The 13,168-nt window shown below is 41.4% G+C and overlaps 1 long non-coding RNA gene across 1 annotated transcript in view; it reads left to right on the forward strand.

Annotated features, from left to right (window-relative positions):
* The first annotated feature begins 591 nt into the window (after positions 1–591).
* The window catches only part of LOC136373728 (uncharacterized), a 32,705-nt gene continuing 20,128 nt past the window's right edge, over positions 592–13,168 (forward strand). Inside the window, exon 1 of the long non-coding RNA XR_010745714.1 lies at positions 592–643. This is a non-coding gene — a long non-coding RNA (uncharacterized lncRNA). The remainder of the gene's footprint in view (positions 644–13,168) is intronic.

Consider the following 13,168-nt stretch of genomic DNA (forward strand, 5'->3'; position numbering starts at 1 on the left):
AAGCAACCAGAAACTTGTCCTACTGTCACAGGAACCTCTCTTTTTGTTGTAGGAGCTTAACATTTGACCTGAGCAGCTTCAACTTTTTCCTTTTAGCATCCACATATCTTTAGGGGAAACTGTAGCTGAGTTTTTTAATGGGATCAGTAGCAACTACCTGCACCTGGGTCCATCTGCAGCAAGTTAATAAAGACAGCTTGCATTTAGATATAAAAGTGTGTATTTTCCCATGCTGTAACTTGATTGTCTTCCACAGAGTTACACAAGGGACAGATTTGGATAAAAGTAAATCCAGTCCAGCCTTTTACTCAGGGCAAAACTTATATTGGGATTAATGGGCTACTTTGGCATTTTGTCCTGCAGAATCAATTAAAAACATTTATAAAGGAAAAAACAAACCACCCCTGGGGTTTGTGTGCCTATTTTTTATGGCCTTTTATCATGCATAGTCCTCAGCACCTGTTTAAAATGCTGTGTAATCTGAAGAGTGCCTCTATGCTTGGGTGTAAATGGAAGTTCCCCTGTCACAGCTGTGCATACTTAAAGCAGTGCTTACACTGGGCAGGGCAAGTGTGTCTGGTTCTTTCTGATGACCAAGCACACCAGGACTTCCTGAGGGCTGCTGTCTGCTGGCTGGCAAAAGGTAAAATAATCCCTGATATTGTAATTTTTGGTGTTCTCAGATTTGAGGTAAACCTAGAGCAGTCTTGGCTTGGTTTGTAGGCTATCACAGGTTAAAATCTGTCTTGGGAGAGTTTTCTGTGGCAGATGAGAGGGGGTTCCTGGCGTGGCTGCTCTGCTACAGGTGACCTGCAAGGCCCTGAGAGAGGCAAGGAACCCATTTCCACAGAAAGCCCTTTGGTGTGGGTGCCTGCCCTTGTGACCTGGGGATGCTGCATGGGCTGGGATCTCTGCTGTGCCTTGCCTTTGCCTTGGGGTGATGCAAAGATTTTTTTTTTTTTTTTTTTTTTTTTTTTTTTTTTTTTTTTTTTTAATGCTTGCGAAGTGAAAGTTGGTAGACTGAAACCAGGAATGGTGGTAGCTTTGGTTTGTGCCCCTAATCTTGTGTGTCCTGCTCACATGGGCAGATGTGCCCTAAGGCAGATGCTTAGCTCTTTTCAAGTGTTAGCTAGACCCAGGAGTTCCTGTTTTTATGAAGCATGTTATGAACTGTAAGGTTTTCAGGTGTAATGGCATGAGTGCCTTTAAAAAAGTGCTAAAACTCCCTGTAGCATTTATTATCTGCATGGTGGAAATAGAAGTGCCTTCTTTCCTTCAGCTCTAGGCTTCCTCTTACCACCCTTTCCTGGTCAGATGGCTACTAGGCTAATTTACCATGGAGATGTTTCCTAAATTAAAGATTTATATGATGGGAGGGAAGGAAATAATTTTATGCTTAGGGACAGGTTAGGTTTTAGCAGCATCCAAGAGACTAAACTCAGCTTGGAGTGTGACAGTCTCAGCCTCTTTTGCACCCTTTGAGCTTCAAATCTTTTGCTGAATTAGACGTTTTCCTTTACAAGTTGATACAGAATGACTTACTTTTATTTTATTTTGGCTTTTTTTTTTAACTTGGGGTTGGGGGAGGGAGATGATTGTGGTGGAAAAGAAGTGAGGTGCATTGCTCCCTTAAAACAGCACTTTACTCAAAGCCAGCAGGGAGCATTGCCTGGTTTGTGCTGCTTGCCCCATGTGTGCCAGAGCTGTGGCTGCCAGCCAGCCACGAGCAAAGGGTTCACCCAGTTAATGGTGCTGGCAGGCAGAAGGAGGTGCTCACACACAGGAGGCATTCCCTGTGCAGGGTGTGTGGGATAACCACGCCAAGGATTGCTTTCCCTGTGTGCACAGGGCACCAAGGCTGCCTCTTGTCAGGACACTGAAATATGAATTACATTCCAAGCCTGAAACTCAACCTCCCACCTTGACAAATTGGCTGTGAGCTGAGCACGATTTGAGCCACTCCAGTGCAGCCTGGCTCGGTGTCACCCCTTGGTGCCCCGGGAATGGGACGTGTGAGCATCAGACAGCTTTGGCAAAGGGGAAATACTGCAGAGCACACGGCCAGATTGTCTCCTTGGTGGTAAATAGATGGTGAATAATTGAATAATGTTGTAATAGTGGAGGAAGAGCTGCCTAACATAAGGCACAAATTATGCTTCTCTCTCTCTCTGCCCCAGCTCAAATGTTTCAGAATCCTTTTTCTTTGCCATAATTGGACATAATCAGTAACACAGTCGGTGACTAAAGGCTGTCTGGTATCAATTCCCGCATTCAGCAACCACAAGATCTAGATTGTGAGAGAGTTAATGTGCTCTATTAGTTGATTAGTTCAGTTAATTTGTTGTGTCCCATGGTGATTGTTAAGTAAATACAAAAGGGAACTCTGTTTCAAATGTCTTCCTGCAGCTCTGTGTGTGTTATGTACGTGTGATACATGCATATGTGTATATCTGCTTGAAGGTGTTGAGAAACTGAAGTTTTCCCTGGCTTCAGAGGAAGTTTCTGGCTCAGCATCTCCTAAAGAAAAGTTGTCCAAGAATATTTCCTCTGGTTCAAAGGGAAAGACTTGTTTTATGGAGCAACTCAGAAACAGAAATGTGTGTGACAGAAGAATTTATCTCAATTTTACTTCTACATATAGCCTGTATGTCTTGCCTTGTTTTCTAATGGAAATTCTTTGGGCAGGACTCCTTTTCTTCAGGAATGTGACCTTGTGATTAATTAATCAGCTTAATATAAAGCATGCTTCCCCTTCTCCCCAGATAAAGCTCATTTCTGCTACTGCAGATGCAAATGTGACTTCTTTAAAGTATAAACCATGGGTAGACAATTAGTTGTGTATTTTCCTGTGCCCTAGTGGATTAGTTATGGATTTCTGAAGTAGTTATGTCCATCCATGAAAGACAGTGTGTGTCACTGCACAAATGCTTTTGTTGTCTTTGACAAACTGGAGTAGCTGAAAAAAAACCCAAAAAACGCAGGGAGTTTCTGGTAGGTATCTGGTTGATAAATAGCTTCCTAGGGGAAAATGTTATTTTTCTGAGGATTCAGACTGAACTGGAGTGAGAACCTGTTGGCTTTGTACCATGGAGATCCCCATGCCAGCAGTTCTGCGCCTTCAGAGCAAGCTGAAAGCCTCATGTGGGGGTGTGGTTGGATACCTGTGCTCCAGCACCATTTGCTCCCTCCTACAGCAACTTCCCTTGGCTTCTAGATTCATCTTTATTCCTGAAAACAGGCAGAGATGGCATTTCCCACTGTGTGGCAGCTGTGATGAGGCTCATGATGATGGGCCCAAGTGCAGGAGAAGTTTTCAACTTGGTGGGGAACAGCAGCTTGTAACAGTGCCATGATTAAAGTGTCAGGTTACTGCTCTTTTGTATTATAGGCAGACTGCAAAAGATTAATGCAGGGTGATTTATCTTCTGTTGGATTTACTTGACAGTGAATGAGACTGTAACCAATTTGCCTGAAGCAAGGGAGCTCAGAGTAAACCCTGATGGGTTTAGGGGGTGGACTGGACAACCCTTTGTACCCTTCCTTGTCTTAGGGAGGTCACTTCTAAAAACCTGGAGCTTTATGTGGTCACTCTAACTCTTGAACTTTAGCGTTTTGAAGCTTCAAATCACCTTTTCCACAAAGTGGAATCCCCCAGGCCAGACTTCAGTTTGCCCACACACCTGCAGCTCCCTTGCTGCCTGCAGTTTTTTATCACTGCAAGCTTTCTGAATGAAAACCACTTGTTTTGCTGTTTGTGGGGTTTTTCTCTTGGTCCTTGGTCCCAATTTTGCCTTTAATCCTATGAGTTGTGGAACGCCATGGAATTTTGTTCCTTCTGGGCAGTCTGTAGCAGCGGTGGGGGGAAACATCCCAAATCTGGCCGGTGAGCGGACTGTGAGCACTGCCGCCTGCCTGCTGCGAGGATTTTGCACTCCTGGCTGTACAATGAGGATGTACAAACACACCTGCTGACTGGCAGCCAGCATTAGCCCAAAGGTCAGCGCTAATTACTCCTCCTGGTTTGCATGAGAAGCTTTGAAAGGTGCAGGAGAAAAGCGTCTGTGGCATTTCCAGCCAACAAATTACTGGGCTGACAGGAGGGTGTCAGCGCTCATCAGCGCTGATGGACTGCGGGTTGGTACTCGTGCAATTAAGCAGGGTGGAAATATTGCCTCAGAGAGTTAACTTTCTGGGAGTAATTAACTGCGGGTGTCAACACGTGCCCATGAAAAGGAAGAGGATGTATTTACTAAATACATGAATTGAGGTTATGAATGATTAGTCGGTGGTTTAAGATGATCACCCTCGCCTCCAGCCCTTTCTTCCTCTTGTTTTTGCATGTTTTATTACCAATTACACCAGGGAAGGGTAGAGGCCCACAATTTCTCTGATTAGGCTCTGCTGATCAGAGTTTTGGCTGTTTCTCATCCAATTGAACCTTGTGAGCGTTAGTGTGAAAGATTAAGGCATTTTTAAGCCTTACTGTACAGACATACCTTGCAGTGCTTGTAAAGAACTGAGGTTGAAGCAAGTGAAACAGTAACACAAGGGAGGTCTGGAGGAGCTAAAGGAAAATTTGACTTTTGGAAGAAATCTGAAAGCAGGAGGCTGTTAATTAACAAGATTATTGGCTTCGAATGTCTTGGGTTCTTCATGTCAAATTTCCATTACCAGAATTTCAGTGGGGGCAAGGGGACTGGGCAGTGGAAACAAAATCCCTGAGGAGTGTCTGTTGATTACCCAAAGGTGAAGTCGATCAGGGCCAATGTTAGGATGTAAAAACATTACTTCAGATGAAAGCTTTTATTCAATAGCGTTGGTAGCATGATGGGGCCTGGCTCCAGCAATCAAAATATTGCCAGAGATATGTCCTAGAAAGTGCCAGGTCTGGGCTATGTCTGTGTCACCTCTGTGTATCTGTGACTCTGGGAAACGCTGCTGTGCCTTTGCTGTTGAAGAGCCAGCTTTTCCTTTGGTGTGAATTGAGCAAATTCAGTTATTCAAATCTACATGCTCTCTTTATTTCCCCTGAATATTCCCTTGAATAATTCAAGGTAGAAAACGGCAGTAGCTCCTTGAATTTGTCAGCTGAGCTGACATGTTTTTTACCGACCCCGTCCCTTGCTTTTCTCTGTTATTGTTACACATTTAAACTGGCTTCAAACAACCTGCCTACCTAGTTATTAAGTTACAGAGACTTCAAACTTCTGCAGGAGCTGAGTGCCCAAGCCCTGCTGTCACTGAGTGATGATGAGTGCCAGTCCTTTATGTTCCTTTGAACTTCAGCACCTTCCTGCTCATCCTAAGCACCAACTCTAAAACACACAACAAAAATGCTCTCACAGAGTGAAGCAGTGGCTGTAGCCTCACATAAATCAGGGCTTTGACTTACCCTTTGCACGACAGAAAAATACCCAGAGACAAAGGGGCTGCATGCTGTCCTTGTCGACAGAACAATTTGTCATGCATTGGGATCCTGTGTGTGACCAAAGGCAATGATCAACAAAGCAGGGTGATAAAAACTGCATCTGCAGATAAAAACTCCTCCTGTGGCACCTGGATGCCCATGGATTGGTATTGCTGTGTGGATTTTCATCTTCTTCCTCTGGGTGTGGTGAGGCAGGAGTGGCATCTCCTCTCGGGATGTTTTGGGGTCCTGCCCTGGCAGCCCATGAGAAGGGTTTGCTGTGCCTGAGACCCTGCCCCTTTTCTCTGGCACGGCAACAGCACTGTCCCATCTCACCAAAGCAAACAGAAGCAGAGACACGCCACTTGCTTCCTTGCAAGAAGTCTCACAGCTGATTAAAATCACATTTCAATGCCTGAATAAACCACCTTCTGAGAGGAGCGAGGCAAAATTGTTGTCCCCTGCAAACCATCCTTTGCTTGGTTGCATAAACGTCATTGAGTGTTTTGTTTCATACTTGGGGTTATCAGACACTGCTTGTGTTTAGGAATTGAATTCATGCGAGGTTTGAATTGTAGGGCAGTGGGGTGGTCTGAATGGTGAAGCCAAAGTAAAAGAAAATCCTCAGATGGTAGAGGGTAAATGATGGGAGTGTTGAGATTAAAGCTTGGAGCTGGGTCGGAAGTAGGAGCGCACAGTTATTGTCCCCAGACTGGGATGATAAACTGTGAGTAAATACAATGGCAGAAAGGACAAGGCTGAGGACAAGTCTTGAAATAAGCACTGGGGTTAGAGAGGAGTACCTTGATAGAGTTGAGGAATTTTACACCCATAGTTTACATAGCATTTTTGACTTTGCCTGTGCTAGGGCTTGCTAAAGACTTCCAAAAATCCTCTGTTTAGGCTTTTATGTTTGGCTTTCTGATAAACATGAAGGTGAAAGAGAGAAATTTACAGCAAGAGATAATTTCCAGATGGAAAACCTTCCTAGCTCCATCGCCTGAGAGGTCTGTGAGGTTTTAGTTCAAGTCCCTTCATAAACTAAAAGGTGCTGCTTACAGCATGCTTATTTTCATATTTGATTAGTAAGCACACTAAAAATGTGGTAAAGAGCAGGACTCTGCAGGGAGGCCATTTCTCTCCATGCCGTGCTATCATTTGTCACTCAGTGCTGTTAAATTAAAAGCAGCATGGCTGCAGCTCAGCTATTACCTACAGCCACTTAAAGGCCAGCAGTTTCTATTTTAGAATGTTTTACATTTCTGCGAGTTTTGGTAACACATCTTCATCCATGACTGCTCAGCTTCTTATTGACTCTGAATGAAAGAGAAATGTGAAACCATTTTTGCTGTGGGCCTTGAAGTGTTCCCAGGAAAAGGGAATGTGCCAGCATGTCAAGTTTAGGTCTCGATTTTGGACGATTTCAGTTTTTTCTTCTTTTTTCTTTTGCTGTAGAAGTGAGGATGTGGCAGTGCCTTGAATACACAGGAAATTGTTCTGTGGTGGAAATGTGGTGATGGAAGCTACCTGAAATGTCTGCTACAGCTGCTTGTGTTATCATGAAACCACTTTGATTTCTTTGCCTCTGTAAATGTAGGGAAACCTTATTAATAAAATTAGGGTGCTAGTAGATACAAAAAAGCTTCATTAAAGGGAGATCTAGAGAATATTGATATCACTCTTTATCTTACCTTTTTTACTTTTCAGATTATGTAATAATTCTCAGTTAATTCTAAAAAATAATAGCTGATGGGGTCTGAGTGGGAGGTTGTCTGCCCAAAACCTTGCTTGCCTGTATTTAATAAGGGATAAAAGGGGGGGGAGAAATTAAAATCCTGCTGGGTTACCTTTTCCTATTTTTCCATATGTCTTTAGTCTCTCACGGCTCCCACTGAACAACCAAGAAAAGAATTCTTTCTTGAGCAGAAACAATTGCATTTGCAATGTCTCATGGCATGGACAAATTTTAATGTGCCACAATGAACCTTACAAGGAGTCCATTACACTGGCAGCTGAGAGGATGCAATGAGGAAATGTTTGATATTTATATATTTGAGGATAGAAAGCAGTTTGCAGACACCTGTCTTAAAAGAGCTGATACTCCTGGACGAGGAGAGTTCTCTGAGTTTTATACTTCAGTGACTGGGAGACCTCGCAAAGTAAACAATTTTCATAAATTATCAAGTCCAAATATATTGTAATACTGACAGACATAAGACTCAGCTGAGGATAGAATAATCCATCTGGCCTTCAGATGATGGTGCAATGATGCAGAACTTTTCTATTAAGAGCAAATAAGCCTTCAAGGTAAAGGGTACTGGTAATGCTTTTGCTGGTGGAATTGGGAAAGCAGAAAGGGGATAAAATCTCAGGCATAGTTTGATGGAAACAGTTGTTTAGCCAAATGTCCGGATATAAGGCTTTAATTTGTTTTTATTGGTTTTTTTTTTGGTTTTTTTTTTTTTTTTTTTTTTTTTTTTTTTTTTTTTTTTTTTTTTTGTCCTGAGGTGTGTTCTATGAGAACAAGAAAGATGATCTTAAAAACCGCCTAAAAACTCATATTAAAGCAATCATCTGGGAACGGATGTGAATTACTTTTTTAAATCTAAACAGTAAAGGAGTACCTGAGAGCTGCTACTACATTCGACTTAAAGACCTTGCAGGTTTGCTCTGTAAAGAAAAATTCTTTGCTGTTTCTCATGTGCTTTGCTCAGGTTGAAAGAGGATCCAGCTGATCTTTGAATCTGACCATTGGCTGGTTGCAATGAGAACTGATCCTGGGGGAGGAGAAATGCTTGAGGATAGAAAAGATCTTTAGGAATTTAGGCAGGAGTCTAAACATTAATGTTCACATCTCCCCCTTCCAGGAATATGTCTCTGGAGGAGCCTGTTGCTGTCCTGTACCAGTGATTTTATCTTTACTAAAATATTAGGAGAATGGCATCCATCCTGACAGGGAAAGGGGAGCTTGAGGGTGACTTCATAACCCAGCAGATGCAAACTGATCAGAGACAAAAAATTAATGTTATGTATTAAATGATTAATTAACCATGCATTGGAGAAAAGGCTTATCTAGATGCTGGAGCTGTATTGGCTGGCAGCAGACACCTGGTGGCTGAAATGCTGGAAGACACATTTCCAAACTTCTCCTCTGATTTACTTGTGCTGTGTTGGTACCCTCTCATTAGCTGCAGAGCTCCCAGCCTGCTGAGAGGGTTTCTGCAGCATTGGAGCATCTTCTGGAGCTAATATTGGCTTTCTGGTGCAGCCTGGAGCTGCTCCTTCACACAGAAAGCTTGAAATATGAATTGTGAAAGTGCCAATTTGTACTTGAATATGGAAGAAAGCTTAATATAATGGAGAAACTGGTACAGCATAACCTTAGACATCTTACAGCTACACTGCTCTCAGTTAAGAAGAACTTGTGTATTGCAAAATAGTAAAAATGAAAATCTCTCAAAGGCTACTTTGGTTTAATTTGATTTTGATTTCTTTTAATTGGTTGTTTGTTTGTGTTGTTTTATTTAATTGGTGGCTATTGGTTTTTTTGTTCTTTTAATTGAAATGTGGAAATAAGTTAGTAAAAGAAAGCTAGGGAAACTAAAAGGGTTTCTTGGCCCTCCTTGCCATGAAAGGGATCTCTCCACTCAGGAGCTCTAACCTGAGAGCAGATCCTCTCAAAGCTGACACAAGGCACTGAATTTCCTTTAAAATAGGCATAGAATCTCTGTTTGAGGGAGAAGGCGCAGTGACCACCTCTGCTTTGAGAGAGAACTTGTCGTTTGGGCTGCCAAATCTGAAATGTTTGCAGAGGTTCCTGAATTGCCTTTAAATTGGAACTTAATGTCTTTTCACACAGATTGCCTTTTTTTTTTTTTTTTTTTTCTCCCTTTTTTCCCCCAACCTCAGAGTTTGGTTTCCTGAATGTTTTTTGTATCAGCTTGACCTGTTGTGCTTTATGGCTTCACTGCCTCTGAGGCTGCAGAAATCTCTCTGGTCGTGGGGAACACAAAGCCCTGAGTACTGTGGTGGGTTAGAGTTGCCTCTGCTGCCTCAAACTCTGCGACAAAACAGGAAAAGCCATTGAAAACAACCCTGAACCCACAAAAGAATTCTAATGCAAAAGTCTCTTCTTTTGTAAGTAGTGGTAAACATTGTCTTTCTTTAAATCAATATATTAAGTAGCTCAGAAGCCAAAGTAAGCTGAGGGTTGATGATGACTATGGAAAGAGCCTCTGTAAGGCACATTCTGCTTTGTGACATCACCTGCCCCCAAGGAAACCACCTGAAAGTCTTTCTTAGTGCTTCTTCCTCGTGTGAGATTATTTTTGCTGACCTCAGTTCTACTGGATCATTCAGGCTAAAGCTACAGCACTCACTAATATTTCAAAGTGTATCCAAGCCTCTAATTAGCTGGGAAAAAAAGATGTTTAGCTCGTTATCCTGCTTCAAAATTCTAACGGATGGCACTGCTGCTACTGTGATACATTCCATGTTAAGAGAAAAAGTGAGTTTCTGAGACGTGAGAAATGTAACATCCTGCCACCCTTTGCAGGGCAAGAACCTGATTTTAACACGTCTTTGATGGAGAAACCAAAAGGGGGAAAATTCTTATGGCTGTTCTGCATTGATGAAAATGATTTTACTTCCTTTCAGCCTGATACTGTTAAACCCTACAATATTTAGGAAAAAAAAGAGCAAACCCCAATAAACCCCTCTAAAAACCTAGAAAACCCAGCCCTAAAGTGCATCAGTAAAAATTATTATTGGTGAAGTTCCATATAAATACACACATATATATACATATGTGTGTATATATATACTCTGAGAACATGGACAGAGAACCTTAATTTAATTTCCTTCTAAGAACTTGTGTCCTTGTAATTACTTCAGATACTTGTACTCTAATTTTAAAACTTCTTGCAAGGCCTATTAAGGCAATGCCTTTAAAACAGGCACACTGCAACTTTAAACTGCTTTTTTTATACTGGGGAGAGACAAAAGAGAGTGATAATCTTGCTGTTTCAAAAGCAGGTAGGGTGGGAATGCATATGTTTAATCTTAGAGGAGTGCAGGTCTTTTGTGGTGCTTTGACTTTTGGACAAACTGAGCTAAAATCCAAATGGCAACATTGAGCTATGTGGTGAAAAAAAAAGCAGAGATTAAGAATGGTGAATATTTACAACACCGATGCCCTCAGTATAGCTTCAGGCAGTTATTAAATAGCAGATCTTCTTTCTCAAAGTAAAAAAAAAATTGGATTGTTTTTATCTGTGTGGTAATACTGTAAACAATGGATTTTAGCCTACACAACTTTGGTGTTTAATGCAACAGTTTCATTGAGTTTAATAAAATGTGTTTGTGTCCTGTGTGTGACTGACAGCATTTGTGAGATAAACAAAGAAATCTCACATTGTCGCATCCCCACGTCCAGGTGAGGATGCTGGAAGAGCCTTAGTAATTAAATCTAACATCCAGAGGCCCCAATGCACCTTGAAGGGATATTGGAGCAACCTATGAATTTTGTGTCCTGTTGATGTGGAATGACACTTTGGTTCTTTGGGAACAGAGTGGGGAGTGTTTCAATTCTCTGCAAAGCCAAAACCAACAGAAAAGATCATGAAATCATATGATCCATCTACAGTGACTTCCTCCAGGCCTCATTTTGGTGTCACTCACCTGGAAAAGATTATGCCAGCATTCAGGCTTTCCCAAGCACAAGGTCTTGATCCAAATGCTGGGAAACAGGAGTTCCATTGAAGCAGGAGTCTCAGTGACCAGACCAGTCAGCTATCAGCAATCTCTTCCTGATGAGTTCACAACTGCTCTGATTGTGCATTTTTAAAGATATGTGTTTGATAAATACAGAACTTCATAAAATAAATGAGTTTTTTGATCAGGTTGCACATCAGCATGATGCAAATACAAACCCTGAAAGAGCAGCATTTAAACATTTCAGTTTTGAAGGATGAGAGTATGTTAGTACCCTCCCTGAAGATTTTTTTTTCTTTTTTGCCCCATGATTAACTCTCTTTCATTTTCTTTAATCTGTTGCCATGTGCAACAGGCAAAAAGACAAATTGTGTTTACATTACCTTGGTCCTTCCCTTCATTTCCAAAACAACTGCTTTTATGCACTTCATGCAGCTCAAATCAGGCCTAATTACCAAGCCCTACATCTGCTTTCAATCTGTGGGCTAGCTCACAAGGTTGCTCTTGTTTTGAGGCTTGCACGGTGGTTCCACTTGTTTGTTTTTGTTTTGCTTCAGAAATGTATGTCTATAAACATGCACAAGGACAACAGCATCCCAATATTTGCCATCCATCATGCAACGGCCAGGGAGGATTTCTCCTTGGGTGCTTTGCTGTCTCTGTGTCAGGATAGGCACAATGCGCTAGACTAACCAAGCTCACTGAATCCATGTTGGGCATCACTATTATCCTCTTTTTGTTCCTTTTCCATCAGCTGCCTTTAGTTAACGAGCTTCTTAAAGAGTTTAATAAAAATTTCCATCTCCACCGTTTGGGTTGTTTCCCTCCATGATGGAAGAAGTTTTGCTGAAATAAGAGATACCTTTTAAAAGGCCACAGGGAGGAAAGAGATCCATTCTACTTTGTGCTGCGCTCATCTCAATTTTCCTTGAAATGGCTGTTCATGAAACAGTAGAAAGCTGGTTCTGAGAGTTTCTATATTAAAATTTAGAGTAGGTGGATGGCAGAATTAGTTTGACAAGGAAACAATCACTTAGAAGGTCATTCTTGCTACAAGCAATGACGTGTGGCACTTTGTGTGTGAGAACAAATAAGAAATTTATTTAATGGAAAGCCAGGATTGTGGGATATACTTTGTATAGCAGGCAGTGGTGGGAAAGCCCAGGAAAAAAAACCAAAAAAATAAGAACCAATGAAATCTCAAATTTCACATATGATCCAGACCATGATGTGGACCTACTGTTAATTTTTTGGTTAACTCTTTTCTTTGCTGAGGCACCAAAAGTGATGTGGGATGAATCTAAGCTGAAAGACTTTATCTGGTCTCTTAACACACAGATGAGAAAGAAGTAAACAGTAAGGCCAAGGTGAGATTTCTGTCACAAAATGATGTCAGGACTTTGTTTGATTCTGCCAATATCCAAACCAGTTGTATGTCTAATGAAATATGTATACATTGCATGTAGGTGTGCTCTCAAACTCTAAATGAGCCACCACTTATGTGTCAAATGTTCTAATTTTTTTTTCTCTTTATCCCTGAACATGTAAAGCTTTTTAGGGCATTTGAATGTTTGGTTTGATCTCCTTTGGTTCTTTGATGTATTTGTGAACAACAATGCCAGTATTCTTTCACCTTAGAGAGCCATTTATGGCTGTCATTTTTTTAAGTGTATATAATTATCGATGATAATATTACAGAGTGCATCTGCTATAGAATAGCTCTCTTAGATCTGTTTTATGTTGTGAATATCTTTCACAATGTAATAAGACTGAATAAAATTGAGAAGGCTCCTTTGCTCCATTTAAACTACTCTCTGTCTTGACATCACATTCTTCATTTCCTTCATTTCCTCAATGACTTAATAAGTACTTAAATTAAACAAGAAAGGCGTTCTAACACAGAGGTGAGGAAATGCAGAGTTCAAGCTGCTACTCAGCTCTTAATTCAGCTGGTGGTGCATAGGCACTCTATTAAGAAAGCCACAGAACAGCAGGTGAGCTTTTATCTCCTGTTTCTGCAATGTATATTCCATATGTGCTTCACAGGTC

This window comes from Sylvia atricapilla, chromosome 2 (assembly GCF_009819655.1).
Source record: "Sylvia atricapilla isolate bSylAtr1 chromosome 2, bSylAtr1.pri, whole genome shotgun sequence".
Classification (NCBI taxonomy): domain Eukaryota; kingdom Metazoa; phylum Chordata; class Aves; order Passeriformes; family Sylviidae; genus Sylvia; species Sylvia atricapilla.